At 45.1% G+C, this 14,779-nt stretch overlaps 1 protein-coding gene across 4 annotated transcripts in view; it reads left to right on the top strand.

Annotated features, from left to right (window-relative positions):
- The first annotated feature begins 1,449 nt into the window (after positions 1-1,449).
- Tbpl1 (TATA-box binding protein like 1) overlaps positions 1,450-14,779 on the top strand; it is a 28,074-nt gene continuing 14,744 nt past the window's right edge. Inside the window, exons 1-2 of one of the 4 annotated variants that reach the window (XM_021174376.2) lie at positions 1,450-1,640; positions 2,247-2,320. The gene's annotated coding sequence lies outside the window, so the exon portion shown is untranslated. Of the gene's footprint in view, positions 1,641-2,072; positions 2,321-14,779 lie in introns of those variants that run through there. The other 3 variants (XM_021174378.2, XM_021174375.2, XM_029482684.1) reach the window with 3 other exon arrangements.

Genomic DNA, 14,779 nt, shown 5'->3' with positions numbered 1-14,779 from the left:
GGAAGGTTGAGAACAGCCACTTTACAGTGAAGACAACTAAAACTCCGCCTCTTTAGCTGTCAGTGCTACAGTGTTAGTAAGATGCTTAGTTTACAACAGACAGCAGACAGCAACTCCACAGCAGTCTTCTGTATACATCATAAGAGTGGAGCTGGTACTGACCCACCTCTTTCACTAGAAGGGAATTTCTTAGTCAGAAGGACAATAAATGGGATAGTATGAAAGTATGGAAGTGTTCTAGTCATTAACGGGAAATGGTCATATTACTTTTGTCTGGGAGTAAAATCAAAGAGGAAGAAAGAGGGTTTCAGGTGCCAGTCCATCATGGAGGCAGAGTTCCCATCACCCTCCAGGAAGAAAGGGGAAAGCAGGGACCAGGGCAAGCAACTTCAGCTAAAGACACACCCATGACCTACTTCTTCCCAGCGGGCCTCACCTTCCTTTCATTTCCATGTAACAATGCTGTCATACTGTAATGGCTCTACTGAGAGCAATCCAGTTGTCTCTGAAGGTGCTATCATAGCAGAGAATACTTAAAAGTGCACTTTACTAATCATCTAGGGTGTAAGAATAATCCAATCAGCTAACAATCAAAATCAGCACCACAGCAAGTGGAACTTGCAAGCCAACTATATCCAATTCTATAAGGAAGGCTCCTTGGCTATAACAAAAGGCAGGCCAAAGTAGAGGGCACTTCCCAGGTATCCTGCTGGGCTGCCTGAAGGAAAGTATCAAAGACCTTAGAATCAGTCACCATTGTTGTAAAATTGCCTTCTAAACAGGGCAGTAGCCCCTAAAAATAGTGTTTTCTGGTTATCTTGTTTTTTTCCTTTGGTAAACCATGCCCCGTTGTTCTCAATTTGGGAGAGAATTCGAACTCCTGTCTGCAAGGAGCAGATGAGTTTGGGTCTTCGCTCCCCTCCAACTTTATCTTGTCACTTTCTCCTAGCTATACTCGCAGTGAACTATTCCTATTAACACCTCCACGCCCTACTGTAGCCAGACCTCAACATCCTCTTTTCCTCTCCTCTCAGGGCCATCCCTTCTAAATCTGTCAAAATCAGTCACCATAGGCATGACTTTCTCACCCAGCTTCTTGTTCGTCCTATCCCACGCAAAGTACACCTATTTAATATTGCTCAAAAATAAAAAAAAAAAAAAATGTGAGAACTGAAGCAAATCTGTCCTTCAGGGCGCTGTGGGTGGGGGGATGGGGGGGTGTTGCGCGCATTTTCACACTTTAAGAGTAGGGAGGAGAGATAAAGAGGCATCCTTGGCTATCCCTCAAATACTTAAACTTCCCTACTAGTTGTTTACTTCTAAACCCTCTGATGACAGTCTAAGTCATTCTCAAAAGGCCAAGTGGCCCCAGTCAGAGGCCAAGCCACCTAAGGAACCGGCTCACGTGACCTTTAACCCGCTGGCCTCCACCACAGGCCAGGGCGAGCCCGCAAGAGCAAGAGCCGGGTCGCGCGGGCGGCTGCTCTCCGGCCGTTATGAGCCTCGCTCCTCGGGTAGCACGGCCCACGCCATCCCGAGGGCGCACTCCGCCCGGTGCGGCCGTTCAAGCCAGCGAGTGTGAGTCGCCAGCGTCCTGCTAGCCCTGCTGCTCCCGCCACGCCGCCGGGGGCCCTCGATGAGTAAGGCCGGGATCCCCGTCACCCCGGGGTCACGACTAAGGGCCCAGTGGCTGCTAGCTGAGCTCATCCGTACAGGCGGTTGGGTGCCAGGCACAGTTCTGGTTTACATGAAAATGAAAGCCCATTTGAGTCATGCTGCTCGCCAAGGAGGAGCTGGAAAATAAGCCCGGGGCTTCAAATCCTCCCGGGGCGGGCGGACAGGCGAGCTCAGAGAAGCACACCCCGGGTACCCAGCGCCCTCAGGCCACTTCCGCCCCGCCCAGCCCGCGGGCGGGCAGGAGGAGGACTTCGCCAGCGGCTTCGGGAAGGCGGAAGGAGCTAGGGGTTGGGGCGGAGAGGGGAGCAGCGAGAACCGGAAGTGAGTGGCTAGCCGGGATCCCCCGGAGCGCCCGGGTCCGGCGGCGCTCTAGCCGCCTCGTGCCGCCTCTATGCCCCCGTGCGTCTAGTCTATTTATTGTCGCGGGGGAAGCGGCGGCCGCCCTGTACCCGGAACAACAAAGCGAGAAACCGAGCTCGAGCCTTTGGGGGCTCCTAGCAACGGGCCTGGGCGGGAGTTCCATGGAGACTGGGGAGCGGACCCGTTTTATCTTCATCCTTGTCCTCCAGCTTCTTCTCCGCGTCCGACGCAACCAGCAGCAGCGCTGCCGCCGTGTCCTTTACGACCGCCCCGTCTTCCCACGGTAACCCCGTCGGCGGTCCGGGGAGGGGGATGCGGGGCCTGGAGCTGCCGCGGGGTGTCTCCGCGCCGGCCGGGCTGCGGGGGAGCTGTGCGAGGTGGGGACCCGAGCACGGGAGCGCCGCGGGCCACCGGCTAGTGGAGAGGACGGGCCAAGCGGCTCGGGCATCCCAGTAGGGATAACGGGGTGGGGGTGGGGCGCGCCTGCCTCGCGCGGTGGAAGACGGGCAGGGATGGACCCGGTTCTGGAGCCCGCCCCTGGGGGAAAGAGGGACCGTGACACTAAGCGAGGGGTCGGTGGCTTCTCAGGAAAACTTGGAGCAGCTGCGCGAAGGCTCCCCTAAATAGCGGTGCCGGTGCCTCTCGCTTCTGGCACTTGCTGGGAGCCCCGCTCTATAATAATAGTAGTAGCCGAATTAAGCTTCGGCAAGAAGGATCTGGAACGCGGGAAGATAGAAATGAATTGTGAATAGGGTTGAGCAGGAATGAGAGGTGGGAAGGTGGGGGGCAGTAATCGCTTCATAATCGTCTGGACGGGTCCTAGAAGTATATAAAATGGGAAATGACTGAAATAGAAAACACTCCCTTTGCTGAGCTGTGCATCTGCAGGCTCTGCCAGGGTGTACATTGCACCGAGTGTCAAGCTGCAGCCAGTCCACATCTGTGAGCTTTACTGCATCTGTCACCTGCAGAGCGAGACTGGCAGTGACTAGTGTCAGCTTGGCATACTTATGGTTAAGAAGAATGACTTAGAATTGCGACTTGTGTGTGAAGCCATAACAGATTCCCTTAGGTAATTGAAAAAGGGAAATGTAATAAGGAGGGCATTCAATCTTTTGGCTAGAATTTGCAGTCTCTTTCCAAGTTTGAGAAAACAGCAGTCCATTCAAATCAAGAAGTGACTTTTAGCACTATCTGGTTGAAAGAATTATTTAGGGTTTGGATACGCTCCGTGAAATATTCATCAGTTTGTGTTCTAAAGCCTTGCATCACAGACCACTTGTTTTATACGTTGCTAAACCATATTAGGTTGGGTGTGGTGGCACATGCCTGGGATCCCAGCCTCTGGGAGGCTGAGGCAGGAGAACGTGAGTCCAAGGCCTGCTTAGGGGTATAATAGTACATGTCTCAAAAAACAAAACAAAACTGAACTTCCCATCAGTAAGTGAAGTCTGTCTGTGGTCCAGAAAGGTTGCGTTCTACGGTGATAAAATTTTTATGGTCAGTAGGAGCAAGGCTTTTCATACAGTTGAAGATTAATGATGGAAACAGGATTGATAATCACATAGACAACATGTCAACCACAGGTTCAGTTGCTTCTCCTAAGCGAAAGGATGTCACCGTTACTGCCACTCCTCTTGTATATTTTGTGCTCCCAAAACAAGTGCCAGGAGCTGTAATGATCTAGTGCTGTGTTGTTTCTTGAAGAGGAGCCAGGCAGGGTACATTTTTAAAAGTCCAGTGTTTCATTTTAAGCTTCCAACTGGGACTCTGGGGTCCAGTGTTGTTAGCTGAAGTACTTCCAGGTTGACAAGGAGATGAGTGGCTTCCCTTTAAAAGGACTGGAGAGTTGAACATTGGAAATCAAATTAGGTTTTAAAACTCTTGAGATGAAAAAGTACTTTAGAAGCCAGGGTGAGACTTTGTTCTTATTTTTATATGGCTGTTCTGTGGAGGCTGCTTGGTGATCATCCACTGTCGTGGGACTTCTTCACAGCGTGGATCTTAAGCTCCCCACACATCAGCGCTGCCTTTAGTCTTACTTCACCTGGACTGTTTGCTGAGACCGCAGTCTCATTTGGTCCCTGAATACGGGTCAATTCTAGTATCTAACTTTCATTAATCCACTTTCAGCTTTCCATGGTATTAGCCCCAGAACTCCAGGTTCTCTTAATTGTATCCTGATCACAAGTGCTTTTTTATACTTTTTGGTTTTTTGAGGTGTTTTTTTCCTGCTTTAGGGAGCTTTCAGCATATGCTCTAGGCTGATGTATGTTTTTCATTAATGGTGCTTGGTTGAATTTTCATATGAACCCTTTTTGGGGGAAGAATTGGAGTGGACATGTCAGATGTTCTATATTTCAGGATAACTGCTAAGCTTCAAATTCATTCTGACTCAAAAGATTGTATTGAAATAAATTGTGAAAATACTTGAGCTCTTCATAAATGGTGTGTTTAGAAGCCCTTGTGGTACTACCCTTACTATGGACAGTAACTTTTGGTGATAAAAAGATATTACAGACCCTGTTGTGTGTTATAAACAGAACACATTTTTTTTTTTTTAATTCTTGGTCTAAAGCTGTTTTCAACACCTATCTTACCATTTTACATCTGAATATTTGACAAAAATTACATTTTGCAATTTTGAAGGAAGTGCAGAAGTGATTTCCACATCTTAAGATGAAAAATAGTCTGGGTATATCTGTGAGAAGAGTGTGCAGAATTCACTATAATGTACAACAGATCATGGGACACAACTGAATATTTTGAAATTTCATTTTTCATCAGAAATGTGACATTATTTAAAAGTTAGCAAATTCTGTATAATGTCGTTGAATAGACATGAGGATGTTTTAAACACCAAGTAAGTAACCTTGGTGACTGATTTCTTTCTGTTGCATCAGCAACCATGTGATGAAATTATTACTATGAAGAGTAAGTTTAAATTGATTTTGGAAGAGTTTAGAGTAGAAAGTTAACCATGTTTCCAAATGAAAGCTTTTAGTGTCAAGATTTTTAGCTGACATTTGAGCTATAAAATTTTCCTGAAGTTTCTGTCCATTTTACTTCACACCTTTTTTTGACTGGTGCCACTTGAAGTGTGTTTTTTGTGAGTGTGTAGCTGACAGAGAAGTGACAGACATGGGTAACATAACGGTTGTGAATTTGAGTGTCAGATACTGTATTACATATGCTCTGGTACTATAACTGTTGGTTTATAGCTACCATCATGCCTGATACAAGAAGCTTCTAGAAGGTCAGCACTGAGTCATCACCATATTGTGTATTCACATCCTCTGTATGTGTGTTTTGAAGATTGACTATTTACTAACCTGTTGATTTTACTGATTAGGGGCTTTTCTATCGGACAAAGGAAAGCCTATGTTGTGTGCTGGAGCCTGAGCCCTGAGAAGAGACTTCTGACACCTAATTCTTCCTGAGTCATGTCTGTCCGTTACTCTCTGTGTAGTGGTGCATTTATAGGCACCAGCACGACAGAGGCATGAGTCGGGCTGTTTTAATGAATCCAAGCATTAGAAAGAAGGGCTGACTGTTCCCCCCTTGAGCAGGAGACGCAGGATTGTGGCATCTTTGGAGTACACTGTGGAAGAGATGCCTTCTGTCTTTTCTTTAGAAGGAATGTGGATATGTGCTGTTTTATAGGTGTGAAAAAGCAAGATTCTAGGAGTATGTCATCAGTGGTAAATAGACCACGTAGGGAATTCTGCTCACCTGGTCTTACCTGTAACTAAATGCTAACATAGAAGATAATTTATCTTGAATGACTGGGTTTATGTCAGGAAAAATGTTTCAAGGAATCTTATTAAATGTTGAAACATTACATCAATTGTCTATTGACAATTGTATAGCATCAAATGTCTTCCTTGGGCAATTTAGATCTCTCTTCCCATGGGGTCACTGAACTTTAAAATATCACCCCCTCCCATACAGTACAAAGTTTGGCTATAGCTTATTTTAACTTACTTACTCATTAGAAAGTCCTGAGCCAGGGAGAAAGCTCATTGGGACAAGCACTTGGTATGCACATGTGAGGGCCTGAGTTCAGATCCCTAGGATCCACATGAAGTCAGAGGATGTGGTGTGTCTATAATCCTGGGATCCTGTGTCTAGAAGGGTTGCAGAGAGTGAAGAGTCCCCCAAAGCCTGTGAGCTAGCTAGCCTGTCAGAAGCGCAGTGAATCCAAAGAGAGCCTGTCTTAAATAAGGTGGAGAGGGTGGGGACCTGTGTCTGACATCCATCCTCAGGTGCACACAGAGGCACAAACCCATTTATGTGCACAGGAGATTAGAGAAAGAAAGGGGGAAATTAGATGGTGTGCTGCAGATTGCATTTTGTCATGACTTGTTAGCACTAATGGTGCCTAGCAAGACAGACAGCTTTGTGTATAGACTGGTCTGCTTGAAGGCTAGTTTGCTTACTAAGTGAAACATTAATTAGTTTCAAAAATGTCAACCTTCCTTCTACTAACTTTGAAGCTCTTGGCTGTAAGGCAGTAACTTGATCAGGATTGGTTACATTTTCTTGGTGTTAGAGTTCATATATTAAAGGTATGGACAGTTTCTACTTAGCAGCCACCTGTGTTGAGCATCAGGGTTCTGCTTTTGTTAATGATGTGGCATCACTGTCTGCAATGTGGAGTTACTATCTGAACTTAGGGTCATGTGAGGCGGAGAGAGCAGGAGCAGGTGCTGTGAACACTGGGCCTCTGTGGCGTGTTCATCAGATCACTTCTTTCTCTTGTTCCCAGACGTTCTGTTACATTATTGACGTTCCTTTTGATCCCAGGCTGTGGAACTCATCTGCGCTATTAGGTTTTAGTGTAGAGGAGTGAGTACTTTTGAAAATTTCTAATTGTCACAGGAGCATCTGGTTATCACTTATGGCAGATGGGCTAAGTAAAGCCAGACATCTATGTTTCTTAGAAAAGGAAAACCAACAAAGCCTGGTCTGGCTCTGCTTACAGCTATTGAAAGGCTGTTTCCCTGTGGGCCTGACTGCTTTGCTCTGTAGTACTTCTGAATGAAAGAAACAGGCCCCATTGATTCATTTGGCAGAACCGGCCTTTCTTTAGAAAGCATTGTTACTTGTATACGTACCTTAGTTGATGATAAACTTGAAATTTGTTAGTACCCATATCAGTCATTTTGAGTTTTCCATGCCACTACAGTTGTTGTGAGTAGCTCTCTCAGGATTACAGAAGCTGAAGCTGCTGCTCTGTGCCCGTGACTACAAAAGGGCTTTAGAATTGAAAACTTTTTTTTTAATTGTGGTAAGGTGCAAACCAAATATTGAAATTATCTAACCTGGGAAATAATTTGATAATTACAGTTGACTATCAAGATAGCTAACTTAGCTGGGCGTGGTGGCACACACCTTTAATCCCAGCACTCAGGAGGCAGAGGCAGGCAGCTTTCTGAGTTTGAGGCTAGCCTGGTCTACAAAGTGAGTTCCAGGACAGCCAGGGCCACACAGAGAAACCCTGTCTCGGGAAAAAAAAAAAAAGCTAGCTAACTTAAAGTTTGCTGAGCCTGGTGGAGCATGCCTGCAGTCTCAGTACCCAGAAGTCTGAGCCAGGAGGGTCACTGAGATCACTGTGAGCCCAGTCAGAAAAAGACCCGGTATCAAAAAGAACCTTTTTGCTTAAAGAAGATTTCAAATATTATTTTGTCTAATATCTAAGTCCTGTTTTCTTGTTGAAATAATAACTTTATAAACTATATACCATCCCACCATTCAAAGTGATGAGAATTCAACTCAGTATGTGCCAGGCCCACGTTTGACACTCAGGTCTCCACCCCCACACCTCTATACCACACACACACACACACACACACACACACACACACACACACCAAAGCAAGGACCTCCGCCTATGTAGAGGTAAAGTTCGGTAGTTCCTTTTTCCAAGTTTGTGCTGCGTTTTATACATGAGATTCGCAAGTATGCTTGTATTCAGAGATAAGACTTTGGTTTTCTTTTCCTAATTAAAGGAAGTGACGTCTGGCAGATCCTGGTGATTTAGTTGAGCAAGTAGATAAGTCAGAATCCGTCTTGTATTGATTAGATTTGGTTAACCCTTTTTTCATAGCCACATTGATCCCAGATCCTAAGACAACAAAATAGAGACAGAGATGTGAGGAGAAATGATTGTGGCTTTTCTGCCCTCCGACCCAAACTTATGTTTATAGCTCCTTTAACTTTAGATATTCTGAAGACAGTATTAGAATAGTTTTAAGAAGGCAGGTCCTGAGCCTCGTGTAGCATAGTGGCTCACAGCTTTAATCTCAGTGGAGGTAGAGGAAGGTGGATTGATGAGTTTGAGGACAACTTCATCTACATAGTAAGTTCCAGGCTGGCCAGGGCTACATATTGAGACTCCATTCAAAAAGAAAGGAGGGGTGGGTGGTGCGAGGACTGATGGCAGTGTGTTAGTACTACTTTTTACAATAAAGCTCGCCTGCTTGGAGAAGGCTTTCCCGATGGGTTGGTTTGTTTGTTTGGTTGGTTTTGGGTTTTGGTTTTGGGGGTTTTTCCTTCTTCCATCTTACTATTTGAGGGCAGATGTTGCTGTATAGATATGAAGATACGAAGCTACTCTGGAGCCAAGGCTGCAGCTATGAAGATGGGTTATGGTTAGTCTGAACCTCAGATAACTCACAGTGAGTTTGGCGCTTTTGTGGAAAAGGCTCGCCCCATCCCTTTGCCAGACACTTTCCTGGAGCCACAGAGCTGCTGTCACTCGCTTGCTGAGGACTGCTGTGCCTCATGTGCTTCTCACCTTCACCTTTAGCTTCAGACAGCCCGGGGCAGCCTTTAACTGATCACAGCCTGGCCACATCCCAGGATCTTCATTCACTTCAAGAGGTCATGGAAGCACAGCCATGTTGAAAATGGTCACCAATTCATAGATAGTCAGCAGACATGGCGTACTGCTCTGAAACGTACTCTCTGTTTTGTGCTCCTATGACGGCACAGGCTCAAAGATCTGACATGACATAACAGATTAAACACTCATGCACGCCCATGCCTATCATAGCGCTGGGAGATGGAGGCAGGGGGATGAGCAGTATACGTTCACTATACTAGCTTTTGCTAGTATACTAGCACTATGCAGTAGCTGCAGTGAGTTGGAAGCCATGTTGGGCTCCATGAGAACATGTGTTCAAACAAAAAGTCTGTATGGATAACTCTTGATTCTCTTAGCACATATTGCTAGCATAAGTTACAATATGGCAAATTAAAGCTTGGGAGTAATCTAAAAACTCACTGCAGTGCAGACCTGCTTGGCAGATCATATGCTGTCCAGTGAAAACTCACTGCAGTGCAGACCTGCTTGGGCAGATCATATGCTGTCCAGTGAAAACTCACTGCAGTGCAGACCTGCTTGGCAGATCATATGCTGTCCAGTGAAAACTCACTGCAGTGCAGACCTGCTTGGCAGATCATATGCTGAGGCTGTGGGCACTGGAGGACCGCATAGGTGATGGTGGCCTTATCATATGAAATGAGAATATGAAAATTTCCCATTACCTTGTGTTTCTCCTGTGCCTTCATTTAGGTGCACAGATAGTTAGCATGTTGCCCTTCCTCTGAAATGCATAGTGGGAATCTAGCTGTGCACATTTGTAGGTCTCTGTGGAAGCTGCACAAGGCTGAGTGTGTCTCAGAACATACCTCTGAGAAGCAGCAAGTGAGGACTTAGTCGTGTTTATGTTTAAAATGTGCTTCCTGAGCCCAGCATGATGGCTCACACCTTTAATCCCAGCACTCCGAGGAGGCAGAGGCAGAGGGATCTCTGTGAGTTCCAGGCCAGCCAGGGCAGTTACACAGGGACCCTGTCCCTGTCCCTGTCCCTGTCCCTGTCCCTGCCCTGCCCCCACCCCACCCCACAAGTGCATCTCTATTTCAGTTTTTTGGTTTTTCTGATTTTGTTAAAATTAGAAGGCTTCAGATGTCTGAAACGGTTATCTGTTTGTCTTGCAGTGGGGTGGGATCTTGCTGCGTATCCCTCACTGGACTCTACCTGGTGATCCTCTGGCTCAAGGGCCACACGTCTAGCGTTGAAACTGTAATTTTTGTTTGTCTTGTTGAGGGTTTGTTTGTTTGTTTGTTGCCTCCCTTTGTAAATAGAGGAATACAGGTGTTATCTGTGAAATAAACAGTGTCATGACAGAGTGGACAGGTTAGCTATTCTGTGATGACACTTACCACCCAACAGCTTTAAGATTTGCACAAGTTAGGTTCCTTGGGTGACATAAAGAATGGAGTAATTTGGGGAAAAGGAAAACAATGACTAAAGCGCTACCTATAAATTAGTCTAAATCTTAGTTTCTGTTACTTATTGCCACCTTGAATAGAATCTGTCCTGCAATTCCTTGATTTGTTCCAAAAGTATTTATTTAGCTCAGCAACCAAGTTACTGATCCAAGACCCAAAGACATTTAAATTGAGCTGTTTCTCAAGAGAGCTTAGTGTTTGCTCTCCAGTTGACAGAACACAGACAGTTTCTGGGGTGTCCTCCTGTTCTGTGAACTCAACTCATTTCTGAAGGTAGTAGAAATTACTTTTCTGGATTGTTCTCCTGAGCATCTTTTGCGTCTTATTTCCTGGGTCACAATTTCTCATTATTTCGTTGCTGACTTATTTGCTGTCTGTTTTTTGCTAGAATTAACTGCTAAGAGGTTCGTTCCTCCCTTGCAGACCCACAGGGTCTGGTTGACTGCAGTTACACATTAAATGCCAAGCCAAGCACATTAGAGCCTATTCTGTTTGTCTAAGAGAGCCAAGAGGTTGCTGTATGTCTGTCCGTTTGTTTAAAGTAGGGATATAGTACAGTTAGAAGAGAATTCTAGTGGTTGTTTGATGCTGGAGACAGCAAACAGAAAAGTTGTAGTAGGAGGGCTCTTGCCATAATGTTGTGCAAGAAAGCTTAAAAATAATTCTTGCTTTGGACACAGAAAATAAAGCTACATTTGAAGTTAGCTGAGTATAAGAGGGAAAATGATAGATGAAGGAGGGTTCTGAAGCTTTGTGGAGAGGGGTGGCGTAGGTCTCACTTGAGCCCAGGCTAACCTGGAGCTCTCTAGGTAGCTCAAGCTAGCCTTAAACCAACGAGAGTCCTCACCCCCAGCCTCCAGAGTGCTGGGGTGCCATACATGAGTGAGATTGGCATGTACATACATGTCTAAGATTGAGAGACTTGGGGATGTCATGAGTGACTCCACTCCATTCACTTGACAGTAGTAGAAGCAGCTCCAGTGCTCCTGTGGAATTGCGGGGGGTTGACTTGAGTGAGTTGTTTTAACCTAGTGGACAGTGGAAATGTGAAATTAAGTCTCTGATAGGTTGACATAGGAGCCAGCCATGAAGTTCATAGATAGCAGCTGAAGCCCAGAACACTCCAGGAGGAGCGTCTAAGATTTATGACATATTTAAAATAGGAAGAAAACAGCATCCTCCTCAAGCACATAGAGATGTTTGTCTTCCCACAGTTTTAGGGAATCCATAACTGCTGGAACTATTAATTTGATTTCTGAGGGGCTGCATTAGACTTCAGTAAGGATGTCTGATTTAAGGAGGAGACAAGACTATGAAAAGCTATGGTGTCACTGTAACCTAGGATGACCTGGAACTCATCCTGTAGCCCAGGATGGCCTCAACTCCAAGCAACCCTCCAGCTTCAGCCTTCTGCTTACTGGGATTACAGGTGTGCGCCACCCCACCCTTCTCGGTGTTTCAAACCACAGTCTGTAATCAGTGAGGATAGAGACCCATGGAAGATGACCCACCCAAGAGAAGTAGCACCTTAAAATGTATTGAGTATTTAAAGCTTAATTTTAAAATTGAATGTCTATACTTGTAGTATAGATAGCTTTCTGGCTTCTGTGGGGACCTACGTGAAACTGAGCAAAGCCATCAGTTGGTAATGTGCAGTCCACCCGCTCAGCCTTGCTGCTCCTGCTCTCATCCCCGCACAGCTGCTCCTCTGCCAGCCATCTCAGTCCCAGTCTGACCAGTCAGTAGCCACCAAGGGTTTTGATTAAAAATAGTCTTATTTAAGGCTGCAGTTATTATTAAATTTGTGGCTAAATCTATATTCCCACCATACTAATTTTATTGATCAGGTACATCAAATTGTATGCTTTATTTTACTTCTTGCTTTTAAACTTAAAGGCACATGAAGTATTCTTGTGTTCCAAAGCTTGAAGACTAATGAATCACCAGAAACCTTTTCCATTTTTGAACATTTTTCTGCTCATGGAAGAGGAAGAAAAGGTAATAATAGTAACAGTAAGAATAGCTGAATCTGAATGCTTACTGTGTACAAGTGCAGTGCCCAGTCACATGGAGTTTGATTCCATGGCCTGGCACTCTGAGAGGTCCTGTGCTGTGTTTTACACATGGGGACACTGAGGCACCTGTTCAGCAGCGCCTCTCTGCTTCTCCCCATCATATGGCTCATAAGAGATTGCTTTACTGAGTAGTCTCCTGCACTCTTTATCTCCTCCTGGATGTCTCACAACGACAATTGAGTAGTACTAAGAGATCTCCTTGCTCAATTTTTAATTTGGGAGCTGAAAATGTTCCAAACAAGTTGTCCTGAGCAATCCAAGGCCTTTCTTTCAGTGTCAGAAAATGCGAGCCTTAGCCAGAGACCTAATATCACCTCCATTTCCACATTTCTCTTCCCTGTATCTATTGCAAAGTCCTGTTATCCTGTCTCTTGAGCTTTTCTTTGTCACCCAGTGCTACTCTGGTCTACTCTTACCTAGACTGCTGATAAGTTTCCTTACCAATCTCATCTTCCAGCCCTGCTGTTGCAGTGGTAATGACTTATGTCTGTGTCCTTCCTTCCCCACTCTTCTAGCTTATCACAGCAACTGGGATAAATAGGAAACATGACACAGGTTGACCCACTCTCCCTCTGCAGTTTTCTCCCTATAGTTCTTCCCACTCTCCATGCTGGCCTTCCCTTCACGTCTTAATAGTTCATGTGTATTAGTCAGGGCTCTTTAAGAGTCTCTATATAGTAAGGGAATTTGTTGATGACTTACAGTCTGTAGTCCAACTCCCAACAGTGGTCAGCAGCAGCTGTGAATGGAAGTCCAAGGAACTAACAGTTGCTCAGTCCCACACAGCAAGCAGGCAAAGAGGAGAGAGAGACTTCCTTCTTCCAACATCCTTATGTAGGTCTCCAACAGAAGGTGTTGCCCAGATTAAAGGTGTGCACCACCACACCTGGGTCTGGAACTTGATTTGTCCCAGATGACCTTGAACTCAGAGATCTCCTTGCCTTAGTCTCCTGGGATTCATAGCCACTATGCTTCAAAATCTCCATGCCAAGATCCAGGTCAGAAACTTGTATCTCCCAGCCTCAAGATCAGGATCACAGGTGAGCCTTCCAATTCTGGATTGTAGTTCACTCCAGATATAGTCAGGATGACAACCAGGAATAGCCACTACTACATCATGGTCTAAACTTATTTCAGAGTTAAGAACACTTGCTGTTTCTTCTCCCAAGTCGTCATTGCTGAATTGCTGTATCCCAGTTTGAGGCTCAGGCTTAGATTTCCAGTGTTTTGTTACAGAAGTGATGCTGAGCTATGGAACAAGGAGGCACTAGCCATATATTGAAGTACAGTGAATTCATTTTCAGCAGAAAGAATAGGTAACCTGGCTAACATTTACATATAAGAACTTTATGAACCAGGAAAATGACCCTTGATATAAAAGTTACCTTTAAAGAAGTATAACTGGTTAGCAATATTTAAAGAACTTACCCTCATTAATATGCAGGAAAATCAACTAATGGGGTATTGGCTAGTTTTGTATCTCAAGTTGTCAAAAGATATCACTATCATTGCTTTATTTTGTAAGTATAGGGGTTTTTGCCTGCATGTATGTATGTGTATCACACATGTTGCCTGGAGCCCATGGAGGTCAGAAAAGGATGTCAGATCTCTTGGAACTGGAGTTAAAGACAGTTGTGACCTGCCGTGTGAGTGTGAAAATTAAATATGGTTCCTCTGGAACAACAGCCAGTTCTTTAGCCCATGTCAATGGACTTTTACAAAGCCCTTTGGTAACTTTATAAGATAGCACTTATATATGATCACCATCTTGTTTATTAATATGCTTAGATAAATATGTGAATTTAACAGCTTAAGAAAACATAACAGTGATTGAGTATTTCATATGTAATCAGAACTGACATGCTTTCTTAAAAATCATTTATTGCAGTGTGTGGTGGCACATACTTTTAATCCTGGCACTTGGGAGGCAAAGGCAGGTGGATACCTATATGAGTTTGAGGCCAGCCTAGTCTACAGAATGAGTTCCAGGAGAGCCAGGACTATATAAGTGAGACTGTCTCAAAAGGAAGTGAAAATACATGTATACATATACAGAGAGTTGGGGGCTGACAGTGTCTTGCTTGTTACTATGACAAAAATACTCTAATGGCAGCTTCAGGGCAAGAAGGTTGATTCAGGCTCGCAGCTGAGGATTACAGTCATGTGTCACAGTAGAGAAGACACAGCTCCAGGGGCTTGTGGTAGGTGGTCACATGACAGCCACGGTGCAAGTGAGAGCGGACTTGTGCTCTGCTCCCTTCAGCCTGGGAGTGTTGCCACCCACAGTTGGTGGCTCTTCCGCCTCGGTTAACCTGATAAGCATGCCTGTAGGCTCGGCTTGTAGGGTGCTGGATCCTATCCAGCTGACA

The sequence above is a fragment of the Mus caroli genome, chromosome 10, assembly GCF_900094665.2.
Source record: "Mus caroli chromosome 10, CAROLI_EIJ_v1.1, whole genome shotgun sequence".
Taxonomy (NCBI): domain Eukaryota; kingdom Metazoa; phylum Chordata; class Mammalia; order Rodentia; family Muridae; genus Mus; species Mus caroli.
Note: the sequence above shows the minus strand (reverse complement) of the source record. Positions and strands in the feature narration are given on the sequence as shown.